A 15,470-nucleotide genomic window follows, 5' to 3' on the forward strand; every position below is an offset into this window, starting at 1 on the left:
GCAATAAATTTAATGATAAATTTTTAAAAATTGAGGAAGGAATACATGCAGAAATAAATAATAATTTAAAAGATAATGAGAAACTAATTAGAATATCCTGAAAATATGATTGAAGTTCAGTTGTGGGAGGAGATAAATGACTCATACTGAAAACTACCTAAAATAGCACATACAAAAGCGTTTATACGCTTAGAATTTCTTATTTTATTTTCTCAGAACATTTCTGGTAGTTAAATTTGTGGCTTCCTGAGATGTGGGCATCTCAGAGGAACCATATAGATTGGCGCTTGTACTACAAAATATCCTAAGTTGACTGGGTCTAAATGTGGTTTATTTTTATTTACTTTTAGCGTCATTTTCCCCACTTACCCTGACTCGAAGCTCATGAAAGTGGTTTTTATACCCTGAAGTCAAGGAGGCATTGTTCAGCTGCATCATTTGCCTACTTCTCACAGCTTGAAAGGGGAATAAAAGGCAGATTGCCTCACCACCTTGCTATTTTAGTCTCCTGATGTCTTGTGGTCTCAGCACTTCTCCCTGTCTGTAATTCCATATTGCTAGTTGTAATCAAATCCTACCTTGGAAAGGTCAGACTTGAGCAGGAAGAGTGCAGTCATTCCAACAGCTGCCACTCCGGGCTCTCCCGCTGTGTCACAGTGTGAGGCATGTTAGATTTTTTATATATATATATATATACATAGATATATAGATATAGATATAGATATAGATATAGATATAGATATAGATTTTTTTTTTTTTTTTTTGAGACGGAGTCTCGCTCTGTCACCCAGGCTGGAGTGCAGTGGTGTGATCTCAGCTCACTGCAGGCTCCGCCTCCCAGATTCACGCCATTCTCCTGTCTCAGCCTCCAGAGTAGCTGGGACTACAGGCCCCCGCCACCACACCCGGCTAATTTTTTGTATTTTTTTTAGTAGAAATGGGGTTTCACTGTGTTAGCCTGGATGGTCTCGATCTCCTGATCTCATGATCCACCCGCCTCAGTCTCCCAAAGTGCTGGGATTACAGGCATGAGCCACCGCGCCTGGCCGAGGCATGTTAGATATTAAATCAAATTATCAGAGTCCTTTCCATTAGATACTGTACTGCCTAATATGGGCATAAACAAATGGTTACTTGATGTAGTCAATTGTTCAAAAGAATGAAGCAAACATCAACTTATCTAGTTGAGTCTGAAAAAGAAAAAGAACACTTGTCATTGCTGACAGATGCAGAAATGTCATGCATCTTACAACACATGCTGATTCACATTATTATTCTGACCCTCCATGTCTGTAGTGTGGATTGAGTCTAACTTAAAACAGAATCTGAATCATGTAACACCTGATGTGTTCATTCCACTTGGGGAAGCATCAACTCTCAATGCCTCATTTATCCTGTCTAAAATGCCTACTCAAGAAATTTATAAATCTCAGCTCACTATAGATGGTCACAGTTGTCCTTCAAATCCCACTACACAACGCCCACCTGACACCACACCTTTGCACGGTGAATTCAAATAATATTTGAGGAACAAACTCAATCTACTACTCTAGGAATTCCCACTCCTATTTTTTCCAGGGAAATTTAGAATTTCTTTGGAATTGGCCAGGCGCAATGGCTCACGCCTGTAACCCTAGCCAAGGTGAGTGGATTGCCTGAGGTCGGGAGTATGAGACCAGCCTGGGCCAACATGGCGAAACCCCATCTCTACTAAAAATACAAAAATTAGCCGGATGTGGTGGCGTGCACCTGTAATCCTGCTAACAGGGAGGCTGAGGCAGGAGCTTTGCTGGAACTGGGGAGGCAGAGCTTGCAATTAGCCAAGATGGCACCACTGCACTCCAGCCTGGGCGACAGAGGGAGACTCCGTCTGAAAAATAAATAAATAAATAAATAAATAGAATAAAATAAAATAAAATTTCTTTGGAATGGCTACTTTCTCGTCTTCTTGAGCTTCATGAGGAGCTTGAAATCAAAGAATACTTTTCTGTGACATTTAATGCCAAATACAGATAGAAAGAAGTGTGTTTAGGATGTTCCAGGGGTTCAAAAAACATGGTCACCCAGGCCCACTAATCTGGTCTCCTCCTCCTCCTCCTCCTCTTCCCCTTCCTCTTCCTCTTCCTCTTCCTCTTCCTCTTCCTCCTCCTCTTCTTCTTCTTCTTCTTCTTCTTCTTCTTCTTCTTCTTCTTCTTCTTCTTCTTCTTCTTGTTTCGGACACAAGGTATGACTCTGTAGTTCAAGGTTCAAGGGATCCTCCCACCACAGCCTCCCAAGTAGCTGGAACTACAGGTACACGTCCCCACACCTGGCTAATTTTTGGTTTTGTTTTTGGGTAGAGATGGGGTTTTGCCATGCTGCCCAGGGTGGTCTCAAACTCCTGCATTCAAGCAATCAACCTGCTTTGCTCAGCCTCATAAAGTGCTGGAATTAAAGGTGTGAGCTACCATGCCCAGCCTAATCTGGTCTTTAAAACCAGAAAGATATCAAAATATTTCAAATTCCTTATGGACGCAGAACTTCAAACTGAAGCAGACTTTCTAGGCTCTCGTTTACACTCCATTTTACTTCCATATTTGAGTAATGTTTTCTCTTCTCTTTCTTCCTTTTTTTTTTTTTTACCCACTTTGTGTCACAGTATAAATAATCTTTAGAAGGATAAGCCTCTGCTGACAATAGAGCTCTATTTACTAAGTATCTACTATATACCACACCCTGGATCAGGACCACCAACATTATCTCATTTGAAATTCTTAATTGCTAGCGATGTTGTTTACCATCTTGCAGATAAGGAAATGAAGATCAGAAAAAGTAGGTAATTTGCTTAAATTTACAAGAATGAGACACAAAAATGTGATGTCAGGTCTGTCTTACTCCAAAGCCCGTGCACCATGTTTGTGTGTTTACACGTAAGCATATGTATGATTTGTTGTAAAGAGATAATACACCTCTATTTGTTCCAGCTTCTCTACTTGCTAATTGACCACATGCAAGTCATTCGACTTCTTACAAGGTCAGCTCCTTTGACTGGAAAATGGGAATCACAATTCTTTTTTTTTTTTTTTTGAGACGCAGTCTCTCTTTGTCGCCCAGGCTGGAGTGCAATGGTGCGATCTCGGCTCACTGAAACTTCTGCCTCCCGGGCTCAAGCAACTCTCCTGCCTCAGCCTCCCGAGTAGCTGGGACTACAGGCGCGGACCACCATGCCTGGCTAATTTTTTTGTATTTTTAGTAGAAATGGGGTTTCACCATGCTGGCCAGGCTAGTCTCAAACTCCTGACCTCATGATCTACCTGCTTTGGCCTCCCAAATTGCTGGGATTGCAGGCGTGAGCCACTGTGCCCAGCGGGAGTGACAATTCTTGTTCCTTGAACTTCATAGGATTATTGAAGAAGTAAAACGAGAAGAAATATATGGTGGCTTTTAATAGCACCCAAACGCTTTCAAATCACAGGTGTGCATTAATGAAGGTTAGGTTTGGCTGCCATAATAGAAAATCCAAAATGACTGCAGCTTACACAAAAAAGAAATCTACTTCTCTATCAACCTGGGTGCGGTGGCTCATGCCTATAATCCCAACACTTTGGGAGGCCGAGGTGGGCAGATCACTTGAGGACAGGAGTTCGAGACCAGCCTGGCCAATGTGGTGAAACCCCATCTCTTCTAAAAATACAAAAATATTTCTGGGCATGGTGGCACACACCTGTAATCCCAGCTACTCAGGAGGCTGAGACAGGAGAGTAATTTGAACCCCGGGAGCTGAGATCATGCCACTGTACTCCAGCCTGGACGACAGAGCAAGACTCTGTCTCAAAAAAAAAAAAAAAAAAAAAAAAAAAGGAGAAGAGAAGAAATCTACTTTTCCCTCACATGAAAGATGACCAGTTCAGGGAAAGCGGGCAGATTCCCACCCATCTGGTCCTGAGAAACCTTCAGTCAGGCCACTGTCTTTGTCCATATGTCACCTCGTGGTACAAGGTGGCCCCAGGGAAATGGTCTACTGTGTTCAACACATAAGGAGAAAAGTCAAGAGAAGAATGCACTTCCTAGGTTGAAGCAGGTGGATCACTTAAGGTGAGGAGTTTGAGACCAGCCTGGCCAAAAAACCCCGTCTCTACTAAAAATACAAAAATTAGGCATGGTGGTGTACTGCCTGTAGTCCCAGCTACTCAGGAGGCTGAGGCAGGGGAACTGCTTGAACCTGGGAGGCAGATGTTGCAGTGAGCTGAGATCCCACCACTAGACTCCAGGCTGGGTGACAGAGTAAGACTCTGTCTCATAAATAAATAAATAAATATTTTCTTTAAAAATGCACTTCCTTCCTAGAAATTGCACGCAAAATAGTTCAACATTTCCTATTTTCCCAAAATCTTAGGCTACCTGAGACACGTGGAGACATGACAATTATCCTCAGATGAGAGGATTAATAAGGCTTTAAATGCAATGTGTCATTTTCCCTCTACGAGCATAAAGTATGCTTTCAAAGTATTTCTGAAAGAGGATACATGTCGGATATTATCCTCATTTCACATGTTGTGTAAGTGAAACAGAGTGGCCATAGGCCTTGTTTCCAGTCACACAGTTAGTGGATGAAAAAAATTACAATGAAGATATTTGATAGTTATATGATAATTATAGCTCCTACACAATTTTTTTTTCCCCGCAAGGCAACTATGCAGAAAACATAAAATTCAACCCAATCAGGCAAATGTTGGCAGGAGAAAAATCAAACATCCTGAAAACTGACTTGAATTTGGCTTTGGGTAAACATAATTGAAACAAAGCTTGTTTCCAATAAACTGGAATGCTACAACCCAAAGTCTTGACAAATTGGAGGTAGAGAGATATAAAAATTCTAGCTATATACTCACTCACCTTGTCTTTCGCTTTCATTTTTATTTTAACAACAACAAGAAAAAGCTGTGTAGCCTCTGACTATTGACTGTGGTGCAATCCCAGCTCCTTACCATTAGTGACTGGCACCTGACCAATGAATGGCATGGCAGCATGCATCCTCATGATTTTGAGATATATGTAGAAAGAACCTCAAATTCGCATAGTCTATATATGGCTATAGCACATTATTTTAAAAGTAATACATGCACTATAATAGTGTAAACATTGTACACAGAATTGAGGCTATATTTTTACATCGAGTAAAACATCGTACACAGAAATTAGGCTAAAAACACAAACTCGGGCCAGATGTGGTGGCTCACATCTGTAATCCCAGCACTTTGGGAGGCCGAGACAGGTGGATCCCTTGAGCCCAGGAGTTCAAGACCAGCCTGAGCAACATGGCAAAATCCCTGTCTCTACAAAAAATACAAAAATCAGCTGGGTGTGGTAGTGAGTGCCTGTAGTCCCAGCTACTTGGGGGGCTAAGGTAGGAGGATCTATTGAGCCTGGGAAGTTGAGGCTGCAGTGAGCCATGTTTGCACCACTGCACTGCAGCCTGGGTGACAGAGTGAGATCTTGTCTCAAAAACAAACAAAAACACTCAAACTCCAAGAGTATGGTGGGTGCCTAGGCTACATCTCCTAGACAGCCAAAGGTCACTTTCGCTGTCCTCCCTGGAGATGTCTTCAAAGCAACTTGAACACTGTCTGCATAGCTTCCTCCCGTGCCTCATCTGGGCCTCCTTAACACTGGCTTCCCTAGCTATGACCTTAAAAGCCACACAGACCCATCTCTACCTCCACCTCTCCCTCACTTGTCATTTTTCTCCTGGCTCTTATTACCACCTGGTGCTTGCTATACATGTGTTTCCTCCTTTATGGTCTGTTCCCAACTAGAATGAGGACAGGATGTTGACTTGATTGCTATATCCCCACTTCTTAGAATAGGACCTGGCATATTTGTAAAATAAATAAAATAATAAATACTGAGAAGTTTAGACATTATGATAGACCAGAGAAAATAGTTGGTTTCGGCGAGTGGTTCCATAATGTGCCCCTTAAATTGTACCACGGATGTCTCTGACTAAGGTTAAGAAAGCCTTCGGTCAGACCTTAGTAAATCTTAGAGTAATCTTTTCTTTTTCATTAAAATGAAGAACATTGATAAAATCAGTCATTTCCTTCAAGGCTTCTGACTGATTTTCATTAAGGTTGCTGCCTTTACAATGTTTCTTTGAGTGACTGGTAATGACCTCCTTATAAACTCTCAGACAATAGAGAATACCGTATGCATCCATATTCATTTATTCATTCATTTAATTATGCAACAAATATTTTTTGAGTGGTTACTATTAACTAGGCAACATTCTAGACCCTAAGGGTATAGCAGGAATCAGACAGTCCCTGCCTTCATGAAGCTTATATTCTAATAGGGAGAGAGACAGACAATAGGCAAATAAGCAAATTGATACATATTTTGAAGGATAAGAAATGCTGTGGATACTGTCACATTGGGGACTGAAAAATAGAAGAAAGAAAGAAAATTTTAAAAAAGAAATGCTGTGGAAAAAAAACAGAGCAGGGTAAGACAGCTAGGTGTGGTGACCCGGGGAGATTAAGGGAAGGGCATTTGAAGAAATAAGGCAGTTAGGTACTGCAGAAATGATGGAGAGTGGGGGTCTTAGAGGGAGGAAGCTCTGCCGGGCACAAAAGATCCAACAAGAAGGCCCTGAGGTGGTGGCGTGCTGGGAGTGTTCTGAGACTAGCAAAGGGGCAGTGTGTGGGAGCTGCCCGGGAGAAGGTTGTAAACCTGGGGCCAGTGTGTGTGGACAGCAGTGAGTGCAGAAGGAAGTGGGTGCTTGATAATGTTAAAGATAAACAACAAGGGAGCAGCCCCTTTAGGGTCTTGGAGGCCACAGTAGAACTCTTTAATCAGAGTGAGGAGGGTGCTAAGAAAAGGAGCAGCATAATCTGATTTACTGTTTGAAAGATCACTCTAGTATCTGGATAACAATAGGCTATGGGGGCTGAGAGCCTATCGATAAAGACAAGGCTGGGCACAGTGGCTTATGCCTGTAATTCCAACACATTGGGAGGCTGAGGCAGGAGAATCAATTGAGGCCAAGAATTCGAGACTAGCCTGGGCAACATAGTGAGACCCCATCTCTTTTAAAATTTTTAAAAAATGAGCCGGGTGTGGTGACATGTGCCATGTATTTACTTGGGAGGCTGAGATGGGAAGGATCCCTGAGCCCAGGAGGTCAAGGCTGCAATGAGCCGTGATCTCAGCATTGCACTACAGCCTGGGCAACAGAGCAAGACTCTGTCTTTAATATAAAAATAATTAATGCTGCTATTGAGAGAAATGGAGAGAAAGAGTGAAGTCATGGATGGATCCAAGCAACTGGCTTAGGACAAAGTTACCATGCACTGAAATGAGGAAACGGGAAGAGTGTAGGGGTTGAGGAAATTGGGGTTTGGGGTACACAGTTATAAACAGCCAAATCATTCAACCTTTTTAAGCAGCAAAGAAATGCAGCAGCATTCAGAACTGTTGCAAAAAAGCCAGAGAGCCAGCCTTGGAGGCCATGCACCCAGGAGCACCGCCCAGAGAGGTCTCCATGGCCTCTTCCCCAACACTGCCCAGCCACTGGGCAGAGGCAGCCAAAGTCCAGGCTGACACTGGACAACAAACACCAGAACCTCTGCCCCTGCTGCCAGAAGCTCTAATTGTCACTTTCACCTCCCAAGAAAAAAAATATAAATAAAGGACTCCATATGGTTTCTACTTTTCAGTTCACTCTTCTGATGTGGGGTTCCTGATGGGCAGAGCCTGGTGTGGGGCTGCAGAGGAGCCTGGCTCACCAGGCCTCTGCTTTCCACTGCCAGGGTTTGAGAGCAGAGCCTCAGACAGTCATTCAAAAGGCCTTTGGTAACATAGTAACCTTCACAGATATTCTTGCAATCATGGTTTTTGCCTGTTACTACTCAGTGAACAATTCAATTTAAAAAAAAAAAAAAGAATTTGATTTTTTTTTTTCCTCTATATCCAGCTCTGGACCAGGTTTCTTGTAGAATAGGTGCCCAGTCTTTCTCCAGACTGGGTAAAGGCCTGAAGCAGGGTAATAAAACTGACTTCCCTGTTTGAGAAATAGTTCTGGGAGAAAATGTGAAGATATTTGAAGTCTGTAGATAAAATTCAAGAGAAAAATTAATGATAGTCTTTAAGCATAGGAGGGAATATACACCAAGTAAATGATAAATGGATAACACTGCTTAGGTTGATATGAAAAAATTGGAAATTTGGAAAATCCTGGTCTAGTGTTCCTTAAGAATAATCATCACTAGATTAATTAGAAAGTATTAATAAGAAATTATTAACTATTTATTGCTACATGTACTGAGGGGTTAGCAGTTGTAATGAACTGAAGGTTTTTGTCCCTCCAAAATTTATATATTGAAATTCTAACCCCCGAGGTGATTAGGCAACAGGGGATTTGGGAGGTGATTAAGACGTGAGGGCAGAGCCCACAGGAATGGGACTAGAGCTCCTGCAAAAAAGGCCTAGAGAAACCCCTGGCCCCTCCTGCCGGTAAGAAGGTGCTGTCTGTGAGGAAGTGAGCCCTCATCAGACACTGAATCTGCCATCGCCTTGATCTTGAACTTCTTAGTCTCCAGAACTGTGAGGAATAAATCTCTATTGTCTACAAGCCACCCAGTTTTGGTATTTTGTTGTAGCAGAATGGACTAAAACACCAGTGCTAAATAATGCTGTGTTCAATGCTGATTTTCAACATCTCATTCGATTCTCACAATAACCACAACAGGCAAGACTAGACTAGAGAATGTAACTACCTGGTCTTGCTAGTAAATAGTGCGGGTCCAATGTCCTAAACTCTTAGCTTCAAAACTATATTCCCCAAGTTAATCTCTAGTGAGATATGATGTCTAGTAAGCAGGAAAGGAGAGGACCTGGGTGATCCACAAATGTAACAATCTGCCCTGAGTAATCTCATTAAATGTGTATTTTAACTTTGTTTTTTAAGTGTCATTAACGTGTTCTACTATATCTTCACTGCTGGGAATTTATCCTTATTTACCTATAAAAACACGCATATAGGTACAAAGGTACATTTTCCAGTTTTCTTTGTGAGAAGAAAAAACCTGGAACTCTAACATCATCATTCAGGAATTTTTATCAAGTTTCATGAATTACGAAATATCTATATAATAGAATACCATGCTTCTTTAAAAACTATAGGAGTATCTTTAAGATATAGTTTCAAGTTAAAAATATCCAGATGAAAAATAGTGGATATAGTGATTCCATTTGTAAATAAATACACACATATTTTTATGCTTGTAGATACATTAAAAAATTCTAGAAAGATATACAAATTCTTGTGGGAAGAGGGGAAGTTTTATAAAGGTCAAGGAAGACCTTTGCTACTCACTTAGTATCTGTTCGTATGGTTTCAGTTTTCTACCTTGCATATAGATCGATAACTTTTTATTCTTATTTAAAATGAGTGTTTTTAATCAACTCTGTATGTTTGAAAGATTGTTGAGCCTTATGAAAAAATTAGTTTAGGTCTTTATATACTTTGTTTTAAAAATTATAAAGCTGGCTGTGTTTGGTAGCTCATGTCTATAATCCCAGGACTTTGGAAGCCCAAGACAGAAGGATTACTTGAGACCATGAGTTTGAGACCAGCCTGGGCAACATAGTGAGACCCTGTCTCTAAACAAAACAAAACAAAATTGTATTTAAAATTAGCCAGATGGGGAGAGGGCAGAGCAAGATGGCCGAATAGGAACAGCTCCAGTCTCCAGCTCCCAGCGTGAGCAACACAGAAGACGGGTGATTTCTGCATTTTCAACTGAGGTACCAGGTTCATCTCACTAGGGAGTGCCGGACAATCAGTGCTGGTCAGCTGCTGCAGCCTGACCAGCGAGAGCTGAAGCAGGGCAAGGCATCGCCTCACCTGAGAAGCACAAGGGGGAAGGGAATCCCTTTTCCTAGCCAGGGGCACTGAGACACACAACACCTGGAAAATCGGGTAACTCCCACCCCAATACTGCACTTTCCCAAGGGTCTTAGCAAATGGCACACCAGGAGATTATACCCCACACCTGGCCAGGAGGGTCCCACGCCCACAGAGCCTCCCTCATTGCTAGCACAGCAGTCTGTGATCTAACTGCAAGGCAGCAGCGAGGCTGGGGGAGGGGTGCCTGCCTTTGCTGAGGCTTAAGTAGGTAAACAAAGCTGCTGGGAAGCTCGAACTGGGTGGAGACCACAGCAGCTCAAGGAGGCCTGCCTGTCTCTGTAGACTCCACTGCTGGGGACAGGGCACAGCTAAACAAAAAGCAGCAGAAACCTCTGCAGATGAAAACGACCCTGTCTGACAGCTTTGAAGAGAGCAGTGGATCTCCCAACTCGGAGGTTGAGATCTGAGAACGGACAGACTGCCTGCTCAATGGGTCCCTGACCCCTGAGTAGCCTAACTGGGAGACATCCCCCACTAGGTGCAGACTGACACCCCACACCTCACACGGTGGGGTACACCCCTGAGACGAAGCTTCCAAAGCAAGAATGAGACAGGTACACTCGCTGTTCAGCAATATTCTATCTTCTGCAGCCTCTGCTGCTGATACCCAGGCAAACAGGGTCTGGAGTGGACCTCAAGCAATCTCCAACAGACCTACAGCTGAGGGTCCTGACTGTTAGAAGGAAAACTAACAAACAGGAAGGACACACACACCAAAACCCCATCAGTACGTGACCATCATCAAAGACCAGAGGCAGATAAAACCACAAAGATGGGGAAAAAGCAGGGCAGAAAAGCTGGAAATTAAAAAAATAAGAGCACATCTCTCCCTCCAAAGGAACGCAGCTCATCACCAGCAATGGATCAAAGCTGGACGGAAAATGACTTTGACGAGTTGAGAGAAGAAGGCTTCGGTCCATCAAACTTCTCAGAGCTAAAGGAGGAATTATGCTAGCAAGACTAATAAAGAAGAAAAGAGAGAAGAACCAAATAGACGCAATAAAAAATGATAAAGGGGATATCACCACCAACCCCACAGAAATACAAACAACCATCAGAGAATATTATAAACACCTCTACACAAATAAACTAGAAAATCTAGAAGAAATGGATATTTTCCTGGACACTTACACTCTCCCAAGACTAAACCAGGAAGAAGTTGAATCCCTGAATAGACCAATAACAGGTTCTGAAATTGAGGCAATAATTAATAGCCTACCAACCAAAAAAAGTCCAGGACCAGAGGGATTCATAGCTGAATTCTACCAGAGGTACAAGGAGGAGCTGGTACCATTCCTTCTGAAACTATTCCAATCAATAGAAAAAGAGGGAATCCTTCCTAACTCATTTTATGAGGCCAACATCATTCTGATACCAAAGCCTGGCAGAGACACAACAAAAAAAGAGAATTTTAGACCAATATCCCTGATGAACATCGATGCAAAAATCCTCAATAAAATACTGGCAAACCGAATCCAGCAGCACATCAAAAAGCTTATCCACCATGATCAAGTGGGCTTCATCCCTGGGATGCAAGGCTGGTTCAACATACGCAAATCAATAAACGTAATCCAGCATATAAACAGAACCAAAGACAAAAACCACATGATTATCTCAATAGATGCAGAAAAGGCCTTTGACAAAATTCAACAGCCCTTCATACTAAAAACTCTCAATAAACTAGGTATTGATGGAACGTATCTCAAAATTTTGAGAGCTATTTATGACAAACCCACAGCCATTATCATACTGAATGGGCAAAAACTGGAAGCATTCCCTTTGAAAACTGGCACAAGACAGGGATGCCCTCTCTCACCACTCCTATTCAACATAGTGTTGGAAGTTCTGGCTAGGGCAATCAGGCAAGAGAAAGAAAGCAAGGGTATTCAGTTAGGAAAAGAAGAAGTCAAATTGTCCCTGTTTGCAGATGACTTGATTGTATATTTAGAAAACCCCATCATCTCAGCCCAAAATCTCCTTAAGCTGATAAGCAACTTCAGCAAAGTCTCAGGATACAAAATCAATGTGTAAAAATCACAAGCATTCTTATACACCAGTAACAGACAAACACAGAGCCAAATCATGAATGAACTTCCATTCACAATTGCTTCAAAGGAATGAAATACCTAGGAATCCAACTTACAAGGGATGTAAAGGACCTCTTCAAGGAGAACTACAAACCACTGCTCAGTGAAACAAAAGAGGACACAAACAAATGGAAGAACATACCATGCTCATGAATGGGAAGAATCAATATCATGAAAATGGCCATACTGCCCAAGGTAATTTATAGATTCAATACCATCCCCATCAAGCTACCAATGACTTTCTTCACAGAATTGGAAAAAACTGCTTTAAAGTTCATATGAAACCAAAAAAGAGCCCGCATTACCAAGACAATCCTAAATCAAAAGAACAAAGCTGGAGGCATCACGTTACCTGACTTCAAACTATACTACAAGGCTACAGTAACCAAAACAGTATGGTACTGGTGCCAAAACAGAGATATAGACCAATGGAACAGAACAGAGCCCTCAGAAATAATACCACACATCTACAACCATCTGATCTTTGATAAACCTGAGAAAAACAAGAAATGGGGAAAGGATTTCCTATTTAATAAATGGTGCTGGGAAAATTGGTTAGCCGTAAGTAGAAAGCTGAAACTGGATCCTTTCCTTACTCCTTATACGAAAATTAATTCAAGATGGATTAGAGACTTAAATGTTAGACCTAATACCATAAAAACCCTAGAAGAAAACCTAGGTAATACCATTCAGGACATAGGCATGGGCAAGAACTTCATGTCTAAAACACCAAAAGCAATGGCAACAAAAGCCAAAATTGACAAATGGGATCTAATTAAACTAAAGAGCTTCTGCACAGCAAAAGAAACTACCATCAGAGTGAACAGGCAACCTACAGAATGGGAGAAAATTTTTGCAATCTACTCATCTGACAAAGGGCTAATATCCAGAACCTATAAAGAACTCAAACAAGTTTACAAGAAAAAAACAAACAACTCCATCAAAAAGTGGGCAAAGGATATGAACAGACATTTCTCAAAAGAAGACATTCATACAGCCAACAGACACATGAAAAAATACTAATCATCACTGCCATCAGAGAAACGCAAATCAAAACCACAATGAGATACCATCTCACACCAGTTAGAATGGCAATCATTCAAAAGTCAGGAAACAACAGGTGCTGGAGAGGATGTGGAGAAATAGGAACACTTTTACACTGTTGGTGGGATTGATTGTAAACTAGTTCAACCGTTATGGAAAACAGTGTGGCAATTCCTCAAGGATCTAGAACTGGAAGTACCATATGACCCAGCCATCCCATTACTGGGTATATACCCAAAGGATTATAAATCATGCTGCTATAAAGACACATGCACACGTATGTTCATTGTGGCACTATTCACGATAACAAAGACTTGGAATCAACCCAAATGTCCATCAGTGACAGACTGGATTAGGAAAATGTGGCACATATACACTATGGAATACTATGCAGCCATAAAAAAGGATGAGTTTGTGTCCTTTGTAGGGACATGGATGCAGCTGGAAACCATCCTTCTCAGCAAACTATCACAAGAACAGAAAACCAAACACTGCATGTTGTCACTCATAGGTGGGAACTGAACAATGAGATCACTTGGACTCGGGAAGGGGAGCATCACACACTGGGGCCTATTATGGGGAGCGGGGAGCAGGGAGGGATTACACTGGGAGTTATACCTGATGTAAATGACAAGTTGATGGGTGCTGACTAGTTGATGGGTGCAGTACACCAACATGGTACAAGTATACATATATAACAAACCTGCTTGTTGTGCGCATGTATCCTAGAACTTAAAGTATAATAATAAAAAATAAATAAATAAATAAATAAGCCGGATGTAGTGACACTTGCTTTTAGTCCCAGCTACTCCAGCCAGAGTGACAGAGCAAGATCTTGCCTCATAAATATATAAGTAAATAAACAGCTATATAAAACCTTGCGTTAATACCAAATATTTTGTTAGCCTGATTCTTAAGTATTTATTGCTAAACTACATGTTACTATGCAGACATTTACTACAAATGGTCGATTTCCCTTAAAATTAAAAAATACACAGATCTATACATTCACAGCATGAATAATCAAATGGAAATTTAATGATCATAGCTAAGACTTAATTTGGTGCTTCCTCAGTGCCAGGCTTTGTGAAAAGCATCTCATTCACGTTATCTCCCTAAATCTTCACGCCTCTACAACCTTGATGCTTGCCCTGCCCATTTTGCAGAGAACAGAGGGAAACAATTTGCCTGAAGGCATGCATCTGGGAAGCCGTGAAAGCAGAAGAGCCCAGAGACTCTGAACCCAGACATAGGAGCCCAAGTATTACACATTACTCCTCATTGCCTCCATATTCAAATAAGTTTGACTCTGGAAATATAATTGTGACATTTCCAAAGAAATTTGGCTCACACCTCCTTATACATATGTAGCGCAATGTAAAGCTTTGATTTACTAATGATTACTTAACACTAGTATCTGGGAATGTTAGGGCTATATTTTCTGATCTATATAATACTAATTTTGCCAACAGTACTTGGTATTCATGGTGTGATTACTGATCGATAGGTTGAATTTTCATATACCACAGGTAGCTAGAGTACACTGGCTAATTACACTTGGTGGCTATATCAGTGGTAAATAGAAAGCTCCTTTTGTTTTCATCTTTATTACTAGGAATATATCTGAAATCTATTAGTACTCATTTTCTTAGTAGAATAGCAATGAGATTTTCTTTTGATGAAAGAAATTCTTATGGAATCGTTACAGCTGTCAATGATCATAATCTAAAAATATATTAAGCTGAATTTCTATTAAAAGTGTACTATATCCTGGGAAAAAAAAGTTCTTTTTTTATACTAAGTCAGTAATATGTGTTTGTTTTAGGTAATTTTCTCATATTTTCTTAAAAAATAGAATTTTTACAATGATTCTAGCTAATTGGATTCCAGTTTACTAAGGTTTGATGACATACAAATATTTCAACAATTCCACAAATGTGTAATTTGTGAATTGCTGGGTTTGGGGAAAAGCTCTGCAGTGAAAGATACTAAATGCAGTGCAAAAACTGAAAGCATTGTTTGTAAAAACACATATACACCATGGAATACTATGCAGCCATAAAAAAGGATGAGTTTGCGTCCTTTGTAGGGACATGGATGCAGCTGGAAACCATCATTCTTAGCAAACTATCACAAGAACAGAAAACCAAACACCGCATGTTCTCACTCATAGGTGGGAACTGAACAATGAGATCACTTGGACTCAGGAAGGGGAACATCACACACCGGGGCCTATCATGGGGAGGGGGGAGGGGGGAGGGATTGCATTGGGAGTTATACCTGATGTAAATGACGAGTTGATGGGTGCAGCAGACCAACATGGCACAAGTATACATATGTAACAAACCTGCACGTTATGCACATGTACCCTACAACTTAAAGTATAATAATAA

The sequence above is a fragment of the Papio anubis genome, chromosome 6 (genome assembly GCF_008728515.1).
Source record: "Papio anubis isolate 15944 chromosome 6, Panubis1.0, whole genome shotgun sequence".
In the NCBI taxonomy this organism is placed as follows: Eukaryota; Metazoa; Chordata; class Mammalia; order Primates; family Cercopithecidae; genus Papio; species Papio anubis.